The sequence below is a fragment of the Lissotriton vulgaris genome, chromosome 7 (genome assembly GCF_964263255.1).
Source record: "Lissotriton vulgaris chromosome 7, aLisVul1.2, whole genome shotgun sequence".
Taxonomy (NCBI): domain Eukaryota; kingdom Metazoa; phylum Chordata; class Amphibia; order Caudata; family Salamandridae; genus Lissotriton; species Lissotriton vulgaris.
Genome location: NC_141695.1, coordinates 868,160,458 through 868,184,630, shown reverse-complemented (window position 1 = coordinate 868,184,630; position 24,173 = coordinate 868,160,458).

Sequence of the window (24,173 nt, the reverse complement as noted above, 5' to 3'; positions counted from 1 at the left end):
CTGTAAAGAAAAATACTGCAGAGATACTTTGTAGCAAGAATTTCCACAGCAGAGCAGTCACTAGCAACTTATGGGTGGAATAAGATATGTCAGCCTGTCACTCAATTGTATCCTTAGTATACTACTGTAGTCCTGAAGAATAGCCAAATTTACCATTTAAGTTAACCGTGGATTTTAACAGGGGGGTTAATTGTAGCTGGTCCCAGGTCAAGCTCCACAAGCCCCTGTAGATTAAAGATAAATAAACAAACAATGTTATAATCCTAGCTTATAAGCTGGAATACGACCCATCTTCCTCAGGGTTAATCTCACAACAGAGAGAAACGATTGGAAAAGTGCAACAAGAGATGGTCCAGAGCCGGATACCGCAAATACCAATAGGTACCAGATAAGTTAACAAAGTGCAACGCTTGTGGTAATTATCCCTCCATTACCACACCCATCTGTGCCCCTTGGAAGGGTTACTAACAGAGGAACACTTGTACAGTTCCGCAAGAACCTGTAAGAAGGTTCGTCCAACGGGACTAAACAGCACAAATCAAAAGGGCAGTAGTCCTAAATTAAATGTATATAGAATATTCCATCTGGGACAAGAGGTCGTAATTCAAACTATAATGGCAGCCCCTCAGAGATCGCTCGAACAGTCCCGCATTAACCGGAGATGGTGTTTCGTCCAACTGGACTGCGCAGCGATGAAGTGACCTGGGTAGGCAGCCAACAATACCCAGACATCATTCCAATAAGAACAAAGGAAAGATTGGTGCTTATGCACCCCTACCAGTCCTCCTTGAAACTCGGTAGGCCTCAGAATCAACGGCACCCGGACGGCGCCCAGGAAACAGTCATATGCCGGTAACGCGCTGACGTCAGGTGCATACCTGACCCAGCACCTCATGGGAAATGAAGTTCCTTTCTCAATTACAGCTGATACTGCAATCCCTATGGCTCATGGCAGTGTTCTCAGGCGGCCGCCACCATGCACTACAACATCAGGGCCTTTAAAGACTTCAGCTGCAGCCCTAGAACTCCTCTGCTGGGAGTTCTGACCTTCAAAGTGGTGCCAATTCCAGTTCTAGGCTGTTGGAGGTAGCTTTGCTGTAAAGGACTGAAGAAAATCCTTGCTTCGAACCTTCAGCATCTATTTTTCCTGCCACTGCAACACTGTGCAGTTGAAAAACCAATGCATCACCACGGTGCAGTTGACGAATCGATGTCGTGCGGATAAGAGATCACCACAGCCTGAGTCCTGTGTCACCAACATCCATGGTACTCGCTCCGACTCTGACGCAGGCCCAGCTGTATGGCTAAAGAAATCAACACATCACCTGCTCGCGGGTGAAAATCAATGCAGCACCTGTTTCGCAGCTGCCGCACTGACCCAGTGCATCATGATTTTTGATGCATCGTCTCTGGGCGCCAAGTTCTTCATTGACATTTCCCAGCAGTAAGGAACCAAGGCCACTTGTCTGGATATCGATGCATCACCTCCCCTGACATTGAGGAACCGATGAATCACCTACCCCAAGTTGCAGTAAGGAACCGACACATCACCTTCCCTGGCAGTAAGGAACCGACCCATCACTTCCTCTGGGAGTATTAAACCAACGCACTGCTTTGCTTTTATGGTTCCTCAACTTCCCTGCGCCTATTTTTGTCTTTGATGTTGATGCATCCCAGGTACTTTGTGATAAAAGTGACTTATCCATAGTTTCCTATGGACTGAATTTTTAGGAATTGTTTAAAAGTGAAATCTTTACTTCTGTATGTTGGATTGTTGTCGTTTTGGTCTTGTGTTACTAAGATACATATTGGTTATTTCTCCAAACTGGTGTGATGTCCATTTGTAGTCTTTTCACTGTGCTTCTTTGTGTGTTTGTACAAATGCTTTATATATTGCCTCTGAGATAAGCCTGACTGCTCGTGCCAATCTACCAAGGGGGTGACAAGAGTTACCTTAGCTGTGTAATCCCTTACCCTGACTAGAATAAGGGTCTCTACTTGGACAGGGTGCAAGCCACAGCAAACTTGAGACCCCCCTTTCTAACAGTTACATTATTACACATTAAAACATTAATAATATTTTTACAACTAAAGTAATAATTATGTTTTGTTTACAGACAATCTAACAATATTAAATACTTTACTTTCTTATATAAATAGTTGAAATAATATAATTTATTTGAACAATAATTCCCCTGGGTTTTATTTTAAATCTCTACCTCTATTACTTTTATGGGAGTGGGTTACAGGACAAGTGCCTGCCCAGATGGGATGCTGAACTTACTGCAGCATTGAGCTGAAATACATTTATGACTGTTATGGGTCATTTTTGGCTGAAGTATGTATAGAAGGGCAGTTTGTGAATAGCAATAGGCTTACTCTTTTGTGGGTGGGTGCATGCCCTTCCCTCACCCCTTGTAGCCTTACCAAAGCACCTCCTTAATCACCCTCAGTGTCTCCCCTTTAGTTCTAAGTATTTCCCCTTTTCCAGCCATTCCCCTCTGTCCCTCTCACAGTAACTACTAAGAAGTATACTTATATGTGCAGAGATCTCTATTAAGGCTGGTAGCCCCAGAAGGAAAAGATAGGAGAAGCAGAGGTGTAGACCTGTGTACATAGGTATGTGGATAGCATTTTGTAGTGTGTTAGTACTATTATTGTAGCACTGCTAAACAACATACTACAAAATGCAGATTGAAAATAGTCCATATGCAAGGTAACTTGTATTATGAAATTCTGGAGGCATGGCATTTGCCACATATTTGTGGATTTGTTGAATTTGCCAAATAATCCATGATCTGCTGCATTATGTTAGGTTCTACCAAAAAAATGTGTTTCTTGCTCAAACGGATAACAAAAGATATGAGAAATGTGGTAACATGAGTCCTGCGCAGTGTAAGCCACTTCGCAAAGGTTGAATGGTCATCTTTCAAATGCTTATTGCTTTATGTGCCTGTTAGACTGGTTCTAATGTGGTTAAATATTTTCCCAGACAGAGCTAGCAGGTTCAACAAGCATTGTCAAAACCAATTGGTCTCACATTTGGGACCTTATAAGTGTTTAGCCAGAGTTATTGGCTTTGCTAATGTATTTAAGCTACGTTGCAGGGTAGTGTGGAGTGTGTGCAGCATGTAGCAAAGTTATATTTAAAAAAAGTATTATAAGCATTTTTGTTACCTTATCTATTATTAAGATGAGAATATGTCTAACTGAACGACCTTATTCAACAAGATTGACAAACTGTGACATTAATAATAAGCATTCAAATGAGTGACAAGGAAAGGCAGCTCCATTGGGAAGGGCGGGTTCCAAGTCTGTTTTTGATGAGCTACAATATGTCTTTCAAAAGGCAGCGCATACACTGTCTAGTAAGATTTAGCCGCTAGCTGGGTTATTACATGTCGGAACCCATGTAGCAGTTTCTAGGTGGGTGCACTTTGGAGCCGCATCCCATACACTCCACCTTCTCTGCAGAGTCCTGTAGTTTCATAGGTGTAAGCATGAGCAGCTCTATTATTTTTCTTTCCATGCTAACACTTGTAGTTCTCAAAAAGGCACAAATAGAGCAACTGATGCCAGAGTGCAGATTATTTTTTTTTAAGCTGGGCCGGATAAACTACTCACGCACGGGCCTGAAGAAAGCATGAATGTTTTGTGTTCGGTAAGCGATCCCAGCAGTCTGTGGTGTCAAGCTTAGGCTGCAATCACTAAGTTTGCAATGATTGTCAGGTTGACAGGTAACTTAGTGCTCGAAAAGCACTTTTGATTAGCGGGGTACAGTGCTGCAGAGAGGTGGTGGGGAAAAGCTCCTAGACACATAGGTGTAAGGCAGCCTGGGTTTTCCTCCCAACCTCCCGTCCACGGCTTGTTATCCCGTTAAAGGCGTTTGACTTGTATAACTGCTACTGCTGACAGCATTAGTGAGCAACAAACATAAAGAAGGGACTTGTAACAAGAGCACCTGGTCACCATCTTGGATAAGAGCAGTGGCGGCTGGTGACATTTGAAAGTCGTGAGCCAGAAAATTATTGGTGTAGCACACCGTCAAGCGAGCGCAGCGAGTGAGTCCAAACCACCTAAGGAGGATTCGGGGGGAGTTCTCACCACGAGAAAATTTAGAAAAATTAGCAGGCAAATGGTGGATTTTCAAGAATTTCGGAAGCCATTGTGCTTAACAGAAACAGGCCACTGCCTCCCCTAAAACTATCATCAGTTCCAAGGCCTCATGAATAAACCATTCTAAATTGCAAAAAAGCCACAATTAATTTTAATAATGTTGCATAAATAGGTTGGATCTGTCTACTGACCCAGAGCGTACATGAGATAAAGTGGCATTCAAGCTAGCCCATCAAGGTAAAATGCCTACTTTTTCCACATAGAATAGAATATCATATTGGTTAGTTTTCATTTTTTGAAACTCAATATCATGCATAAAGGCACAACACCTTAAATACCGTCAAACTCATCTATCTAATCTTTTAATACACCCAGCACATGCCCTGCCACTTGTATTTTGGAGATTAGTGGGCCTTTCTGAGCGCAGTTTAGTTGGAAGAAGGGACAATCACAGCATCTAGGATAAAGTTAAACCTACAGCAATATACTCGGCCACATTAATTACAACCCAGACTGTGCCAACAAGGCCCCAAGAGAGGCCTGGGTTGTCAGATGCATTAACGCTTACACGTGCCCAGTACCTCACAAACCAGATCCAAAACAGGGTATTAGAAAGCTTTTAAAACGTGTCAGAGCATTATTAAGCAGCAGCCGAGGTGGTGGTTTTTAAGGTGCCTCATTAAAAACGCTTTCCTTTTAACAGTGTAAAAAATCAAGTATGTGTTGTATTCCTCACGTTTCCCTACATTTCTACTAAAAAAGACAAATAATAATAATTAAGAACAAGCAATGGCATAGCCAAGAGGTCTCGCCTTTGGGACCATATAAGTGTTTAGCCATGCAACAGTTGATGTTGTTGCACCAGGGATATTGTGCTGGATAACTAAACACTTATAAAGTCCCAAAGGTGAGACCTAATAGCTATGCCAATGCTTGTGTGTAATGTCTTTGTTGTTGTTTAGATACATAAACAGCAAACACATTCATGTAGCACTTTAAGCATCGTACCCAGAAGCATATACAGACAAAATGTAGAGAGATATGCAGTGAGACAATACACAAAAGGCAACATGCAAACACAGGTGGTTGTCAATGGATGCGCTGATGGCTGTTAAGAGGAATACATAGTTAAAGAGACTGTTGGATGACTGTATGTGCATATTATGGTGGATCGGTGTTAATCACATAACTAGCTTGATGCACATGCGAACATATGGGTGAACAGCCGGGTGTTAGAGGATGGATCAATGCGCAGGTAAGAGTGGATGGATATGTGCTTGGTTGAAGGTGGTTTAGGGATGAATAGGTATGGGTGGATATATAACTTTACGCAGATCCATGTGGATAACTGAGCAGGATAAGTGTGCGTTCAAGGGTGGTTGGGCCAAAGATTAAGTGAGTGCATAGCTGGGGGCATGGGTAAGGGTAGTCAATTCAAGTCAAGTCAAATAATTTGTATAGCGCACTACATACCCAGAGGGTTTCAAGGCGCTTAGGAAGGGGAGGAGGATTATTTGTCAAATATCCACGTTTTAAGCTGCTTTCTGAACGCTAGGTGGTTCTGGGTGAGGCGAAGGTAAGCGGGGAGTGAGTTCCATGTTTTAGCAGCCAGGTATGAAAAGGATCTGCCTCCCATGGTGGTCTTGTTGATGCGAGGTACAGTGGCGAGGGCTTGGCTGGAAGAACGTAGTTGGCGGGAGGGGGTGTAGAAGGACAGTCGAGAGTTGAGGCAATCTGGTCCGATGTCGTAGAGTGATTTGTGTGCGTGGGTAAGCAGTCGGAAAGTGATCCTCTTATTGACGGGTAGCCAGTGGAGGTCTTTAAGGTGACCAGAGATGTGTTCGTTACGTGGGATGTCTAATATGAGCCTGGCTGAGGCGTTTTGGATTCGTTGGAGTTTCTTCTGGAGTTTAGCGGTGGTACCTGCGTAGAGGGTGTTTCCGTAGTCCAGTCGGCTCGTGACCAGAGCGTGGGTGACTGTTTTCCTTGTTTCGGAGGGGATCCAGCGGAATGTTTTTCTGAGCATGCGAAGAACGTTGAAGCAGGATGAGGATACGGCGCTGACTTGTCTGTTCATTGAGAGTGAAGAATCCAGGATGACGCCAAGGTTCCGTGCGTGTTCTGTCGGGATGGGTGCTTTTCCGAGGGCTTCCGGCCAACAGGAGTCGTCCCAGGCAGAGGGGGATGTACCTAGGATGAGGACTTCTGTTTTGTCTGAGTTCAGTTTCAGACGGCTTTGTTTCATCCATTCGGCGACTTTTTTCATTCCTTCGTGTAGGTTAGTTTTGGCGGTGCAGGGGTCCTTGGTGAGAGAAAGGATCAGTTGAGTGTCATCCGCGTAAGAGATGATGTTGAGGTTGTGTTGGCGGGCGATGGCCGCGAGGGGGCTCATGTATACGTTGAAGAGGGTGGGACTGAGTGAGGATCCTTGAGGTACGCCGCAGATGACTTCAGAGGCCTCGGACTTGAATGGAGGAAGGCGTACTCTTTGGGTTCTTCCGGTGAGGAACGAGGTGATCCATTCAAGTGCTTTTCCTTGGATTCCGATGTTATTGAGGCGTTGTAGAAGGGTGCTGTGGCAGACTGTGTCGAATGCTGCGGAGAGGTCGAGGAGGATGAGGGCGACTGTGTCTCCATTGTCCAGTAGAGTTCGAATGTCGTCTGTTGCTGCGATGAGGGCGGTCTCGGTGCTGTGTTTTGCTCGGAAGCCAGATTGTGAGGGGTCGAGGGATTTGTTGGCTTCGAGGAAGGCGGCGAGCTGGTTGTTGACGGCTTTCTCGATGACTTTTGCCGGGAATGGAAGGAGCGAGATGGGGCGGTAATTTTTGAGTTCGGTGGGGTCCGCTGTTGGTTTTTTCAGAAGGGCGGTGAGTTCAGCGTGTTTCCAGTCTTCTGGGAAGGTAGCGGAGTTGAAGGAGCAGTTGATGACGTCTCGGAGGTGAGGTGCTATGACGGAGTCTGCTTTGTTGAAGATGTGGTGAGGGCATGGGTCTGTGGGGGATCCAGAGTGGATGGAATTCATCAGGCGGATGGTGTCCTCAGTGGAGATTGGGTTCCAGGCGTTAAGGGTGTTTACGGGGGGAAGATGGTCAGCAGCTGGTAGGGTGGGTTGGTTTCCGGGTTGGTTGTCAAAGCTGTTGTGGATGTCTGCAATCTTGTTGTGGAAAAAAGAGGCTAGGGAGTCGCAGAGGGTTTGAGAGGGGGTGATGTCGTTGGAGTTGGCCGAGGGGTTGGAAAATTCCTTGACGATGTTGAAAAGTTCCTTGCTGTTGTGGGCGTTGTTGTCAAGTCGATCTTTGAATGCTGTTTTCTTGGCTTTACGGATCAGTTGGTGGTGAGTGCGGGTGGCGCTTTTGAAGGCGTCCTTGGTGCTGGTGGTTGGGTCTTTTTTCCAGGCTTTTTCAAGGGAGCGGCAGAGTTTCTTGGATTTCTTAAGATCATCGTTGAACCATGAGGCCTTCTTGCTGCCAGGTTTGCTTTGACGTTTTTTCAGTGGTGCTAAGGTGTCGGCGATGTTGGATAACCATAGGGTGAGGTTGGCGGCGGCTTCGTTGGCGTTAGAGGAGAGGGCTGGGGAGTTTCGAAGGAGCGAAGCGGAGATTTGGTCCGTGGTGATTTTGTTCCAGTTTCTTTGCAGGGTAGGTTGGGAGTGGTTGATGGGTTTCGGCTTGTTGTAGGTGAAGTGGACGCAGCTGTGGTCGGTCCATAGGAGATCCGTAGTGTGGCTGAAGGAGACATGATTGCTGGAAGTGAAGATGGGGTCGAGTGTGTGACCTGCGATGTGGGTGGGGGAGGTGACTAGTTGTTTAAGTCCGAGGTTGGCGAGGTTGTCCACGAGGGTGGCGGTGTTGCGGTCGTTGATCTTCTCAAGGTGAAAGTTGAGGTCTCCCAGAAGGATGTAGTCTTTGGAGGGGAGCGCGTGTGGAGTGATGAAGTCTGTGATGTCTTCACTGAATTTAGCGCGGGTCCTGGTGGTCTGTAGAGGAGGGTGCCTCTGAGTGTGGTTTTGGGGTCGGTGTGGATCTGGAAGTGAAGGTGTTCGGAGTTGGCGAGGTTGGCGTCAGAGCTGGTTGAGATGCGGATTGATTTCTTGTGGACGATAGCGATTCCTCCTCCTGTGTGGTCGGTGCGGTCTTTGCGAGTGATCTTGTAGTCTTCAGGGATGGCAATGGTGATGTCTGGAGCGGAGGAAGCATTCATCCATGTTTCCGTGAGGAAGGCGACGTCTGGAGAGAGGGTGTCTAGTAGGTTCCATAGGTCAATGGCGTGCCTGTGCACCGATCGGGTGTTGAGAAGGATGCATTGTAGGTGGTTGGGGTCGGGAATCTGTGGTGTAGTCGTGGCGGAGATGTTGTCGGTGCCGCTGAATTTGCAGGAGTAGCAGGAGAAAGGTCCATGAGTGTGTCCGGGAGCGGCTTGGACGCAGTTGGGGGCGCGACCGGGGTTGAGGGCTAGGAGGGTGGCGGCATCGTAGGTAATGCGGGGGGGCTGGGCAGCGTGAGGGGCAGGGGGTCTGGCGCTGGGCGCGGTCCAGGCGCGGACGGGCGTAGACGGGCTTACCTTTGGCGCACCTTCGGCGCGGATTGGGCGCGGCCGCTGCGCGTGGACGCTGCGCGCGGGAACTACTGTCATATATGGATAGTGGAGGGGGAGGGGCGAGGGCTGCTCAGCTGGGAGGCGGGGCGGGCTCCAGGGATCACAAACAACAACAAAATGGAGGCGGAGGGGGGAGCACAGCGTCGCGCTAGTCAGAGCGCGCAAATATAGTGAAAAGCGGCACTATAATTATTTAAATAGCTAAGAGAACAACTCGGCAGACAGGCACACAGCAGGCTAATGCAATTAGGCAGAAAACAATGGCAAAAGCGGTACAACGCTACCGAGTGCGGTGAAAGCGGCACGATTAATTAATTAATTAACTAATACAGCAGCTCGGCAGGCAGGCACACAGCAGGTAAATGCAGTTAGGTAGAAATCACGGTAAAAGCAGCACAACGATACCGAGTGTCACGAGGGGACACTGGGGAGCGACCACTCAGCCTGAGGGACAGGAGCGAGTCACGGCGCTCTAAGGTTCTGCAGCGCTAATCAGGTCTGTGGGAGGGCTGCTCAGCTGGGAGGCGGGGCGGGCTCCAGGGATCACAAACAACAACAAAATGGAGGCGGAGGGGGGAGCACAGCGTCGCGCTAGTCAGAGCACGCAAATATAGTGAAAAGCGGCACTATAATTATTTAAATAGCTAAGAGAACAACTCGGCAGACAGGCACACAGCAGGCTAATGCAATTAGGCAGAAAACAATGGCAAAAGCGGTACAACGCTACCGAGTGCGGTGAAAGCGGCACGATTAATTAATTAATTAACTAATACAGCAGCTCGGCAGGCAGGCACACAGCAGGTAAATGCAGTTAGGTAGAAATCACGGTAAAAGCAGCACAACGATACCGAGTGTCACGAGGGGACACTGGGGAGCGACCACTCAGCCTGAGGGACAGGAGCGAGTCAGCGGTAGGATGTGTGGATGTAATTGCATAGGTGAATGGAGGAATGCATAACAGTGGGAGTGGATGCCTCCATCAACATTTAAATTAAATGAGTCATGGTTTGCTCATTACATTCTAAACATAAAACATTGCATGACTAAGCACTCCATTGATGAAAATGTCTATTAAATGATACCTTTCTGTTCACATAGATAACCATAGACAGAACAGATTTTGCTAAACGTTCAAATGCGTACAATTGGGGTTTCTTGATACAGGTGCCAGCGAACCTGTCAACACAGCAGTGCGGGCCGATTTTTGAAACAGCTGATTTTATGGTGGCATGGTCAGATTTTTGTGTTGGTTTGTGGATGGTTGAAGGGGTGTAGACAAAAATGCTGGTACAGGCCGGGTTTCTTCTCGGTTTGTGAAAGAGGTAGGGCTTTGAATTACTGTAACACACACAACACATAAGTATCATTAAAACAAATAAAAAGAATAGTGAGAAAAAAACATTGGGACCCATAGAGGATTAGTGTTGAATCAGTATAGTGAAACATGCAAGTACATTTTAAGAAAGTGGATAGGTTAGTCAGTTATTTGGATTTGGAATAATAGCGTTTTACCAGTTAATCTATGTATTCCATTCGTGTAGGCACTAAACATATTGTGACAGAAATTTCAATTAAAAAATCTTTCATTTCCATTTTACTTTTGTGTTCAGATGGTGCATGGACTGTGATTCAGAGACGCATAGACAGATCACTAGATTTTAAACAGACCTGGACAAGATGCGTGAATGGCTTTGGTCACCTAAATGGTAAAAACAAAACATTTGTTTCCTCCTTACAAGTGCACAGAAACAAATACAATCATATTCATAAAAAATACTCAACCTTTATAGGCTAAATATTTTTGGCAAGAAACTAAACACAATTTTTATAATTCAAGTTCCATATTACATGGACACTATTGAATAACGAGGTGTTAACTAATCACTTTTGATTGCGTATATATTTTGCAAAGTATCTTTCCTGATAAATATATAGACACACATTCATGCTCTTGCTCAAAATGGCCATTCTTATTTTGGACACTGATTTTGAAAGGAGTGTTCTCAAACAAATAGGCACACTGCGTCCAGTAAAGAGTAAATATGGGCATGTTAGGGCTTGACCTGTGTTGTAAAACATCTACTTACCCAACTGATCTTCCTATTATTTGCTATTAATCACAGCCCAACGCACCCTGACTGCCTGACAACACCTAGATTTATACGGGTTAATCATATACCATTGCCAAGAAAAACACCTCATAACAAATAACTGAACAGCTGAAGACAGCACCTTCCAATCAGTAGACCACACCCATTCCACCGAAAGTTTAACTTGACATTGAATTTAGATTCATGTGGATAAAATATCTTCCGAACAAAATGTGTAAGATATTTGAAAAGAAAATACAAACATTTTAATCAGTACACAAAATCTAAAATAACAGAGAAACTACAAAAGGCTTCATAGAGATTTTCCTAACACAAAATCTTACAAATAATATCGATTGACAGTATTTCACTGCATCAGAAAACAATTTCTGTAACAGAAGAAATGTGTAAGTCTAATTTTGGCTAAGGGTTCAGGCTGAGGGTTCTGGACAACCATGTAAACATTCCCCTCGTTTTTTGTGCCCTTCTGCCCTCTGTTCCACTAGTTTATTTGTGCCTTACTGCTGCCCTATGTTGCACTCGTTTTTTGTGCAATTCTGCCCTCTGTTCCACTCGTTTTTTTGTGCCTTTCTTCTGCCCTCTCTCCCACTCGTTTTTTGTGCCTTACTGCCCTCTGTTCCACTCGTTTTCCCCTCGATTTTTGTGCCCTTCTGCCCTCTGTTCCACTCATTTTTGTTGTGCCTTTCTGCTGCCCTCTGACTGTTCCACTCTTGTTTTGTGCCTTTCTGCCCTCTGTTCCACTTTATGATTTTCCCCTTGTTTTTTGTCCCCTTCTGCCCTCTGTTCTACTCGTGTTTTGTGCCTTTCTGCCCTCTGTTGCAAACTAAACTAGCTCCCTTTATTCCTCCGCTCCACCATGGAATAACACTAGTCTACACTACACAAACATAACACACGCAGTGCAGCAGGCCTATAATAAGTTAAAAACTGCCCGCCTGGGGGGCCCTACCTGCTACCTGCCCGAGTAGGTCACATTCTAATAAGTGACTATTGGAGCGGATCGTGGCTCAGCTTCCGTGACGGAGGCCTGTGGTGTGTGGTGGACTGCGAGGCTGCCTTCCAAAATGACAGCTTGCCGGTGTATTCTCCTGGCGATGGACAGAGAACGGTTCAGGTTGTGTGTGTGGAACGGATTTAGTAGAGGAGACGGTAGGCCCTGCTGCGAGTGAGCACCTACTGTGACCGGAGGCTGGCAGCACTGATGAGGTGAGAGACCGACATCAGTGGATGTCCAGGGCAGTCTCCCCTTCTCCTTCCTCTGTCACCCCCAGGGTGATGCTGCAGACCGCGATGAGAACTAACTGTATGTTTACGAATATTGGGGAGCTGGCGGGAAGGAGATTGGGAGATTAGCAGGCTGCCCGGGGGGCATCAAGCGCTGAGGGCCTGGTATGGAAGAGAGCACTAGTGCAGAGCAAGTGATCCCCCCCAGGGGGAGGCGGGGACAACATGATGCAGCAGTAAAGAAGTGAAACTGTGCACGATAAAGCGAGCATGCCACATTTGCTGCCTCCGCCTCACAGAAAGTATTGAACCGACGCACATGGTGCTGTGTGAACCCTGAATCAAGTGAATAAAACACCAGGTTGGGGGGCACAATGAACTGCCCAATATGACCACTTCAGACCAGCACCACCAGGCTACATGTGATTGAGTGCTTGTAATTGTGGAGACTCTACTGTACTCCGGTCCGGACAGCAACCGTTACCTGGCAGCCTGCAACCAAAATGGATGGACTCGACTAGGCCTTCCCTTCTGCCCTCTGTTCAACTCGTGTTTTGTGCCTCTCTGCATTCAAACTAAACTAGCTCCCTTTATTCCTCCACTCCACCATGAAGGAATAACACTACCAGTACACTAACATAACACACGCAGTGCAGCAGAAGTTAAAAACTGCCCACCTGGGGGGCCCTACCTGCCCGAGTAGTTCACAAGTCTCTACTGAATAAAATGGCTGCTACTTCTCCTCCAAGGCTCCAACTGCAAAAGCATACGCGGCAAGAAGTGTCTGAGTCTGCGCAGATGGTCCCTATCCCAACTCGTCACAGGGTTGGTCTCACCACGCCCTGTGAAGAGTTGGGAGGGGGTGGGGTGACACGACAGCAAGCTCTCCTCCACTCTCTGATTGACGTGGAGACGTTAGCAATCCCGGGCTTGTGTTAAAATTGCCAGGGCCGAACTTAATCTCCACGCCATCAGGGGGTGGAGACTGGGCCTCCAGGCTATGTCTTTGCCTACCTGATGACATCACAGCCTTCAGGGCTGTGAGGTTCTCAGCCGGCAAAGACAGAGCAGCAAATCAATCAGTGGACGTCAGGTAACGTAATCGTAATGTATCATAAACTTGGTGCGGCGGTATTGGTGACTGGGGCTGGGCAGCAGACTCAGAGACAGTGCCCCGTGTTCTTTGGAATTCATTTTTAACAGAAATAAATAAACGTGATCTTCTAAATCCTATTGAACATAAACTGTGCAAATTACCTGGGGCAGAGGCCCGACGCCCGCAAAGAAAAACCGCCACTGGATAAGAGTGTGTACAATAATGTAGACTATGAATGATAATGAACGGTCGCACTCCTTCTGTTAATGCATTGGTGGATCCCGAGGAGGAACGCTCTTACCTGGATATTTGATAAGTAAACCTCCCCCCCCCTCCTCAAGCGCCTTGAGACCCTCTGGGTATGTAGTGCGCTATATAAACTCTGACTTGACTTGACTTGTCTTACCTCACTTTCAATGTGTAAAGAGACACCATATTACATGGAACGCTCTTTTTGGCGTATAGTTTTGTGTACATTTATATACGACTTGATTTCTGCATTGCGAACCCACTGGGATCGTATGAGCGGATATCATTTTAATTGTGAGTGACTTTCAGATATATAAAGTGCCCTGACGAAGGGCAAGTCCTGAAATGCATTGGGCATATAAGGAAATGATTATGATATAAATATTCTTTATGATGAAGAACCAAACATTACAATAAAACAAGAACAAAAGAAAAAAAGCGCATTTTGAATTTTTTTTTGAATTGGAAGAACTCTATTGAAAAACACTTCCTGAGTGCAGCCAGGTTACGTTGCCCACGGTTGGGATAACGCTTCCACAGAGTACAATAATGTAGACACAGACATAGTCAGACGTTCAAGAAACACTTAACCGCACCGCTGCGGCGGCTTTTCCCGCTGTGTGCGGCAATTTTTAAAAAGCCGCGTTACGTGACGAGCTCAGCTCGTCATCCGCACACGACCACCGTGGCTGATGACCAGCTCAGCTCGTCATCAGGAGCGAAGGGGTTAAAGACTTCCATACTTAACAGTTAAAATTACATTAATTACATATTTCTGCTGTTTCTGAAACATGAGCAATGTTTCTAAACTTGATAATAGTGTTTAAGATGGCATGGTAGTGCTGGTGCTGGTGCTCCTACGGCTTGGGCTGCACTGGGTGCTATACCTGGGCAGTGGTAACGGGCGTGGGTGGGGTCTCGTCATCAGCTCTCCCATATATTTATTGTTAACTCAAGCAATGCTGTGTTTGTGAAAATAAAATAATGCCATCAGTGGTGAGTGCTTGTTTCTGAGCCAAGGAAATGAAAGCAACCATTGTGTTTCTCAATTTAAAAACAATGCGTGGTTAAAAACATCAGCTGCGCGCATAGCTGAGTTATCTTCCAGTCAGAGAGCGCTGAAGGTTGAGCTTTAAACATTCCACCACCTGCGGCGGTCGCATGAGGGGCTTGGAAGAAGGTCCATGCTCCAATAAATGCGGGAAAAATAACAAGAAGAAACCAGGGGATCCAGAGAGCTGAAGAAGAAAAGAGAGAGCTGGCCAGCAAACAGCAGAGGAAGCACGGCAGCCATGAATCCCACCTGTACATTGTTAAGCGCTTTTCAGAACAAACAAATAGTTCCTGAGCAGAAAGTGAAATAGAAACAAGCATTCGCACATGTCAAGAGCAGCTGTTAAAAAGAAATAAGTCCCTAACTAGAAAGTAAAAAAAGTGGAAGCAAACAAGTTCTACAGCAATACTCCAGAGCCCACAAAGTGCATCCTACAGGTCATCCTGCAGTGCAAGCGCTGTAGGCTCGACCTAAAAGTGACTAAAGAATGAAGTAATACTATAACAAAATGTACCTCATTACTCTGCATAATTTGCCTTTTTGGCCTAATCAATTCATTCATTTTTTGGTCCTTCCTGTCACATAATTTGGTCATCCGCTGCTGCATAATTTCAGTGTCCCACGCTATGATAAAGCAATGGTGGTGATGGTCTAGCTGCTACCAGTGACACATCATTCTTCTAAATCAGGTTTCTTACTGGTGTTTGGGTGAGATGAAGTTGCTTTGACTGGCATGTGATAACACGTACCAGTGGGAATGAAGCAGTGGTTTGTTGGATCTCAGCAGAGGCCTCAGTGGTGGGCTTCTGGTATATGCCATGGCCATTGGTCCTTACGCCCCACTTGAGTAAGTGGTGGGCAACTGTAAAACTGGCCTTTTTATGCTATATGAGGGGGTTTTGTAGGGAAGAGGCTATGGAATGATTTGTGGTCGCCAGGGTAAAATCCCATGGCTGGCCTATGCCTTAGTTATGAGGTGCTACATGCAAGGTCTGGAAGGTCATGACAAAACGTGGGCAGCTGGAGAATGGTGCTATAAGTAACCTGCTTCTTTATAACTGTCGAGCCGTTGAGCCAATGGAAAAGCCAGTGCAGGCATGGACGGACAAGTGTATGTGCCCACCTACTAATCATTTTTTAGTTCCTTAGCTACAGGGGGCATGTTGACCCGTCAGGTGAGGAAGACCGGACGTCATTAGGAGAACTTTAGGGAATTTCCCACTAACCCTTTTCACTATGGGGGCTTTGGGCAGAGGTGTTTTACCTTGTGACAAAGTGGTAGGACGAGTGCAAACGTTCCGCTCTGTGCAGTAGATGTGTGTTGTAAATAAGGTCTTTAATGTAACTTGAATGTGTATTGATTTAGTTTATGCTGCAATAAATAGGCTCACACGTAGGACACACATAAAAATGGTTTTCCTCTAAATTCAGTAATGGCATTGAGAACACTAAAACTCAGAAAATTAATATCGGTAATCTCCGAAATTGTGCCTTAAGTGAACCAGGTTAATTTAGCCTCTGTTGTCCATCTTTAACATTATGTTGTACTACACCACGTGATTAACTTTGCTGTTTCATTCTCTGCTAAAATAAAGAACTACTGGGCTCCAAGGAGCAGGTTAAAGACTTTGCTGACAGTACTGAACGAAATGTGATTTCACAAGGTTGAGTTTACCTGTCCCAGACTGAATAACATACTATATAACAGTTCTATCCCCAGGTACCCGATGCTGTGAGCACAGAATCCCATGTAGTGCAACAGTGAGAACATCTTCCAAATGTATTCTGTTGCAAATGTTTCTCGTTGTTTGTTTCTATTGGTCAAAAAACTGAGAATCCTGTACCATTGTAGTGAATATAAGCCCCTTTTGTCTAAAAACCTGTAACAGTGTGTAATTTTACAATTAAGTAAGTCCTTCCCCATTCTTAGAAGTTGAATCTCTTTCAGTTTTGTCTCTGTACTCTCCTGAGTTCATGATTCTTTGTATTTCGGGCGTAGCACTTTGACTGAATTTCTATTTGACTGACATCAATTTGTGGATTTGTACTTTAACTCCCATTTGCGAAGATCTTTGCACTTAAAACATCGGCCCAGATTTACTAATTCCTAATTTAGCCATTGTGTCACGCAAGGTGACGCAAGGCGACTCAAGTGCTAAAGTGATATTTACAAAGCCACGAAAAGCCACCTTGCGTGGCAGTATGTGGCGTAGTAAATCCAGAGTAAAGAAAGCAAGCACAAATCGCTGCTTGCATCGCACTGCACCGGGAAGGTATTCCATGGGCGGAGTGGGCGTTCCCGCCCATCCACCCATGGATTTTGACGCATTCCCAGATGTAATAAGGTTAGTAAACCTGGGAATGCGTCAAAACGCTAGGCCAGCCCAACAGAGGCACAACGAGGAGAAATATGTTTATAGGAAAACGCCTTCGAGGATTGTTTTTGTGCAAGAAGGTGCCCCTTCCTGAGCAAAAACAATCCTGTTGGTATTTCAGACACCCTTACAGAATGAGGCAAGTGTGCCTGCATTGGTGTTAAGCAGCACTCAGAGCACCAGCGCAAAGCGAAAGCAGGAAACCTTAGTTAATATGGCACCTTCCTGCTCTCTTCATTTGACTCAGCACAGTAAGTTGCATTGCTTCAAATATTAGTAAAGCTGGGCTGGCCTTCATGTCTCTGATTCTGAAAGACTCCAATGTGATTAAGAGACAAGGCATACATATTTATATTGCAGGAAAGACAGGTCCATGCGGACACCAAATCCAGATACAGACTACACTCGGAGTGCACAGGAGTAAAAGAAAAGTATGGGTCTGCGCGCTGACAGCCTTGTCGTCATTGCACAGCAGAAGGGCATGTATATTCTTAAGATCATGTTTGAAAACCGCCACTTTTAACAAATACCTCTCAATGCAGTGATGTAATGTGATGTACTAAGTTGCAAAAACGTCCACGTGTTAAAGAAATACACTTTGCTGAACCTTGAACAGTCTAAATCATATTTTATATGTTTTTTGTTACACTACTTACGTGCCAAACATTTTCAGGGCGTGTCTCGTGCATGGACTCTAAGAGCCCAATGACACCATTGGCTCGACTCTGGCTCAGCTTCCTCTGTTATTGTGTTGGCTTCCCACCTTCAGAGCACAGCGGTATCTTGGCTGCCCTCCAAAAACAGGTCTCTATCTGGGACCGGGGGTCATAGTATGAGGTCAGCTGGTCCATTATACATGAGGTAATACAAAAAAAATCCAGTAATACATCCCACGAATCAGGCATGACCCATCCATCTTGGACCACCCTCTCCTGCTTTCATTCATTTAGCACTAGTGTGAACAAATCCTCCGTTTGATAAGCCGGTTACCCTTCAAGCATTAATGTTTATCCTCCATTTGCTTATTAATACTGCATACAGGGGTGATATCTTTCTTCATGAGTGGTTCAATGCGGGTCTGGGTAGCCAAAAGCAGCCCTCGCAAGAATGCTCAAACTTGCTCCCTGCATTTCCTCACACACTCTCTCACTTTGCATCCATCTCCTCTCCTCCCCTCCCCTCTCCTCTGCTCTCTCATAGATTTCTGTCTACCCCCTATCTTTCTCTCGCTCTAGTCGCCTGCAATAACTTCAGGAAGCTGGGGGTCGTTACAAAGGGACCAGGAGCTGCCATGGGCTTCCAAACTCGGACTTCAAGGGCTCTATCCCAGCGGATGAATGCCGGTGGAATAAAAGGCCACTCCGGCCCTGAGTGGATTTAAGCACGGCCATTACCAAAGTATGCTGCTGAGGGGGACGCCGTGGGAGAGAAAAGCTTGGGGTAGGGCAGCTCAACCTGTTCCATCACAGCGACACCAGCGGGTCAGGCTTGGGCTTGCAAGTCCGCTCACTTGAACAGACCTGCAGCAATCTTAACATCTCCATCTCAACAGCAGGAGGTCCTGTCTTGTGAGTTTTTATCACTTGCATTTCAAAACTTAAATTCTTCACTTTCCCCTTTAAATGCAGGATCACAAGTTCAAGCGATTTGTGCTAAAAAGTCAGCACATGCTGAACTTCTCAGCCGTGGTGACGTGAAGCAACGTGAGATCTCTACCAGCTGACTCAGCTCAGAGCTCTCTTCTGTAAAACTGCATTGGCTCCCTTCCCTGGCTCTTGAAACAGAACACAAATAAAAGAGCACATTCAATTTCAGGGCGCTATCTGAAATGAGTTCTGCTGGTAATTAGAGCTTCTGTGACCCACTGTGTCTGATGCTATCGCTCTTGTTTCATTTCCGAAGCTTTCCTAGACTCGACTCCCTATCAGCTGGCATGGCTGCTAATTGAATCCTATCCTCCAAAGAAGGAGCGCCAGCATCTGTGGTTCCCTGCCCCTCCATCCCTTCTCAAGGCTTTCTAGGCTGCGGCGGCAGCCATGTTGAATAATCTAGCACAGAAGAGGTTGGTTGCCCATGCGTCGATACACAGGAGGCGATATATAAATGTGCCCTTCGTTCAATATCATTTAGCACTGTGCAAGGCGACCTCTCAAAAATAACAAGTTTTACTAATTGTGCACATTGAAAGCACCCAGAGCCACCCGCCAAAACAACACAACCCTAGGATAAACGCAATATACACCACACTCACTCAACTGGGTCAGGACTAGTTTGCGGGCACCTCTCAAATAGTGCCTCGCCTCCCTTGACTAAACCCACAACCGCAGATATATGTACACCAATGAAAAGCACTAAAGGGCATATCTATGACATTAGTGTTGCAGGGCAGCCCAGCAAGTTACCTTGTTGGCTCCACTGCTTTACTGGATAAAGGCAAGAATGCACAGTATTTATCCAATACGGCGCATTCCTGTCCTTTCCCCTTGCACTGGATTGTTTGGATTGTTGGATTGTTTTTGTGCAGGAATAGGCAACAACCTACACAAAAACAATCCTGAGAGGCTTTCTATGTGTGCTACAGAATGCAGCATATATAGAAGGAGGAAAAAACTAGGAGAAAGAAACATATTTCTTCTCGCTTTGCATATCTTTTTGGCACATTCTGAGGTTTACCAAGTTTGGTAAATCTGGGAATGTGTCTAAAACCATGGGCCTTATTTATGAAGGCCTTGCGCCACCGGTGCGTCACTTTTTCCCATTTTAAAAGTGACGCACGGGCGGCGCAAGACCTTCATAAATAAGGCCCCATGGGAGTTGCGTGGGAACGCCCACCGCACTGCACATGGAACGCGTAGAGTAATGCAACGCAGTGATTTGTGCTGCGCTGCAATACTCCATATTTTTGAAGCCATTCAAAGACACGCAAAGTGGCTTAAAAAAATGACTTAGATGTGTGCATCACGCATGTGCCATGATGCGTTGTATAATGATGACGCAAAGCCCTCATATATATGCCCCTAACAGTCTAGGGGCCTGATTTACTATCCTGCTGTATGTCACTCCATACATCAGGATGGTGCAGGACATTACCTCAGACATTCTTATGGACTACCATCTGTCACATTTAGAGATGGCTGCAGGCCAGTAGTCACCTGTGTACATTGAAAAGATGTGCTGTCGAGGATGTTCAATTCAATGTACAAAAAGTCTGATTAACAGCCACTGTCAATTTTGACTTCCATTCACCAACTTTTAGATTTTTTTTGTTTTTCAGAAACAAACTCCCAAAGCTCAAGATTGTTTCGGAAAAAAAATACTTCTGGTTCACACTCCCACGGATTTTTCTCACAGGCTGTGGTGGTCATTATTTTTTCTCTCTCTCACTGCCAGGTTTCTTTTTGCGGTGACAGAGAGGAAAAATAGACCTCACACTGCCAACCCTAAATAAGGTGGGAAGTGTAATGTCCTTCCTCTGATTACTCCCTACTCCATTGGAGGTTTTAAGTCTATGGAGCCAATGGGGACTCTGTCAATGGAACACGTAAGATCTATCCATCTAAAAATAAGCCAGGCAGAATGAAGGTTTCAGCAGACATAGTGATCAATCACCTTTGCGATGGAGTAGCCTATCCAACAAACTCTAATTCTAACAGTAGGTAGGGCGAGAATCGGAGTCAAAAGCAGTCCTGGCCCTGGCATAACTTTAAAAATCCATGCTCCTGATGCAATGATAAAGCATGTCACTTAGTGGATAAGGGTCAGTGCATCCTATAAAAGATGCCCTCATTGTCTGTTTAGAATTCCATTCACATCAGTGTAGAGTGTGGATCAGTGGAACAGCACACTTTTGTTAATTATTATCAGTCATTGTGTGGAGGGCGTGTGCAGGACCACTCAAATTCCTTCCATCCCCTCCTGTGTTTAGGTACTGTAGAATTACCTACAAGACTCAAGGCAAGTGTTAACCTCATCTTTGTTGCTGTCCTTGGGGGCATCAGCACGATGGGTTAATCTGCTGTGAATAGTAATTATATGATCTAGCAAGTAATGGGTAATGAGTTATTGTGAGTAGGGTCATTAAATAGAAAGCAATGGAAGGATCAGAACCCATGGCATGTGTGAGCAGAGCTCACCATTCCGTCACCTTGCTATCACGGATAACTAAGGAGGAGCCATGGTTCCTTTATCACTGTCTGGATGCATTTATGTTAAGTCCTGATTAGAGAAAATTATGGCAAATGAGGATTTCTCTCCCAAACAACCACCCCATAAAATCAGGGTTTCTAAGGAAAGGGTCCAATATGAACAGGTGCCTAGACAGAAGCTGGAGGACAGGCTGAGCCTGACTAGAGCGCGTCTCTAGCACGGCTCTATCAGAGTCTTCAAGCTAAAAAAATGTGGTTGCATGTGATTTGAAATAAATCAAATCAAGCCAGGTGAACCTTAAAGGGGCAGAAGATGGCATGGAGATGTCACAGTGTGTAGAAAAGGAAACCAATATCTGGGTTCAGGGACCTGTCTTGTGTAGTGGCTACCTTAAAATGGTGTATTAGTGTAGCTCGTAAAGAAAGAAAAAAATGTTCTTTCTTGTTTTCCCCTCACTCACCGGAGTTTCCTCACGGTGACATGCTTCATCATTGGGGTCATCCCAGTTCTCTACGAAAAGGGGCGTGCTACGACTTGCGAACTACGTAGGAGCACTGTTAAAGTGAAGGACTATGTGTGGTGTGAAGAGAGTGGAGTGGATGTGTGTGTGAGTGTTAAAAATACCGTGCCTCATTGTTTTATTCTGCTCCTAGACCGGTATGTTAAAAGTGGGGTTTATACTGTGTACCAACCAGTGATGTAGGTGGGTTCAGAATATGGTCAACATGTTTCACGCTACCCCTAGCGTTTCGTCAGGACCATACAGGGACCAGCCCTGTATAATACCACTCCTAAAAAACTTAGATTTAGGATTAAAGAATTTATTAGTGCGAAAATATTTACAGTGGATGACGCTGTTCCTACTTGGTACATGCGTGGTTCAGAGTACATACGCTTGGCTTTTTAGGCGGATGTATTGCTCAATGGTGAACCTGTAAAAGAGATGAATAGAACAAAGTTAAGAAACACCTTGCCCCTATCTCAGCCGTGATTGGGGACTATTCGTCCTTCAAGACGTATGTTATCAATACACGTACATACATGCACATGGTCTATATGGTGTTGTTTCACCATATTGGTGTGTGCACGCTTTCAAAGTCCGATGTCTGATCGTTAGTTTACACCGGAAGTGAAAATAACGTGAAAAATCGTGACAGACATACAAGGTGACTATGCAGAAAACAGTGAACACACAGTTTGACACACAACCAGAGAAAAAATTCCGAATATTTACATTTGTAAGTGCTTAATGGCACATCATGGTCTCTTAGGGGGGCGGTATCGCCTCGATGGAAACAATGCTAAAAAGGTTTGTGGAGTTGTAAAACACGTAATTAGTTTTCGAGCGTATTTTACCTTAAATAATGTGTAGGAAACTCGATCTTGTGTTCCCAAGCTTATGGGCCCAGAAGGTTTAAACTTACTTCCTAGTCAGCAATGCCGCGTGGAATTACCTAGCTGCTTCCCCTCGGACCGCATCTTGCAGAGTGGTCCGTGGGTTCGGTTTTAGTATGCTTTGGTTTCCGGGTTCGGAGACTAGACTGTGACGATCCGGCGGCCATCTTTGGTGGTTAATGAGCCTGGCGTGGGTCTTTCTACTATTCCCTTTGTTTTGGTTGGTGTAAGTGGGCCTGATCACACAAAGGTTATCACAATATGCATTGTTTTACAGAGGACATAAGGGATTCATCATTCAAAAGTAGGAACATTTTAAAAGTATGTAGTTGAGGAACTATTGAGCTACATAATCAGATCGTCAAATGTCATTGGCTGAGAGCACCCCAAGGGTTTTTCATCGTTCAGCCCTCTTGTATCTGTCTGTAGTCTAAAAACCCAGCGTTGTTCGGGCTCATGAAGGATTTTCTCAAGGTTTTCCTTGTTCTTGACACATTCTAAGACTACCCATCTCAAGTCGTTTGGTGTATGTTTTTTTTCGATGAAGTGGTTAGTCATGCGTGTTGTTGAGCGTATATTGCTCCTGTGCTCCACAATTTGAGTGCTTACCTTTCTAGAGGTCATGCCCACATAGTGCAAATTGTACGTACATGTGATTAGGTACACCACCCCACTCGTATTACAGTTGGAGAAATGTTTGAGTTGCCATGTGGTATTGTTATTGAATGTGACTGTTTTTGTCACTGAGGTAAGGTGGCAAACACTACAATTGTTACACGGGTAATGTCAGTTAGGTAATGGCTGAAGTCTATTGGTGTTCTCTACTAGTTTTGGTCGGGTGTGTACCAGGTAGTCCTTCAGGTTCCTTCCTCTTCGATGGCTAAACATCGGCTTTGGGATGTTTAGTTCTCCACTGTTCAGTATGGTCCAGTGTTTCTTGACAATTTTGCTGACTTGGTCAGACACTTTGTCAAAAGTTGTAATGCCGATGGGTCTGTCATTAATCAGAGGTTGTTCTACTTTTGGTTCCAAAACAGCCTCCCTGTTGTTGTTGCTTGCTCTTTTACAGACTTTTTTTACCATTCTGTTTGGGTAGTCCCGTTGTTGCAATTTTTTGCTCAGTTCTTCCGCTTGTGATGGGTAGTCTGATGTGTTGGAGCAGTTTCTTCTTAGTCGAAGGAATTGTCCAAACGGGAGGTTTTGCTTCAGGTGCCTCGGGTGGAAACTGTTATAGGTAAGGAGGCAATTCCTCGAGGTTGGTTTGTGGTGAGTGGTGGTTACTAAGACTCCGTCTCTTGCCCAAATATTTAGATCCAGGAACACCAGATGACTTCTGCTCATGGTGTTTGTGAATTTCAAAAAGGGGTCTTGTTCATTTAACCAGGCGCAGAATCTGATTGCTTCTTCCTCGTTGCCGTTCCAAATCTCCAAAATATCGTCGATATAACGTTTCCACATTATTATGTGATTGGTGTATGGGTTATTGGTAGTCAAGATTTTCTTTTTCTCCAGGTGGTGGACATATAATCCAGCTACGCTCAGCGCGAAAGTGCTGCCCATACTAGTCCCATGTTGTTGGCGGCACAGTGTCTCCTCAAACCGAAAGAAGTTTTCTGTGAGGGCTAACCGACAGCATTCAAGAACCACATGTCTTGGTGTGCGATATGACCACTCCTCTTCAAAAAGCACTTCCTCCAGAATATCCAATGTTTCTTTGTGTGGTAGACTAGTATAAAGACTCTCCACATCTAGGCTTATCAAAACGCTAGATGTGGGGTCAAAAGTTGTGTCTTTTAGAAGGCATAGTACAT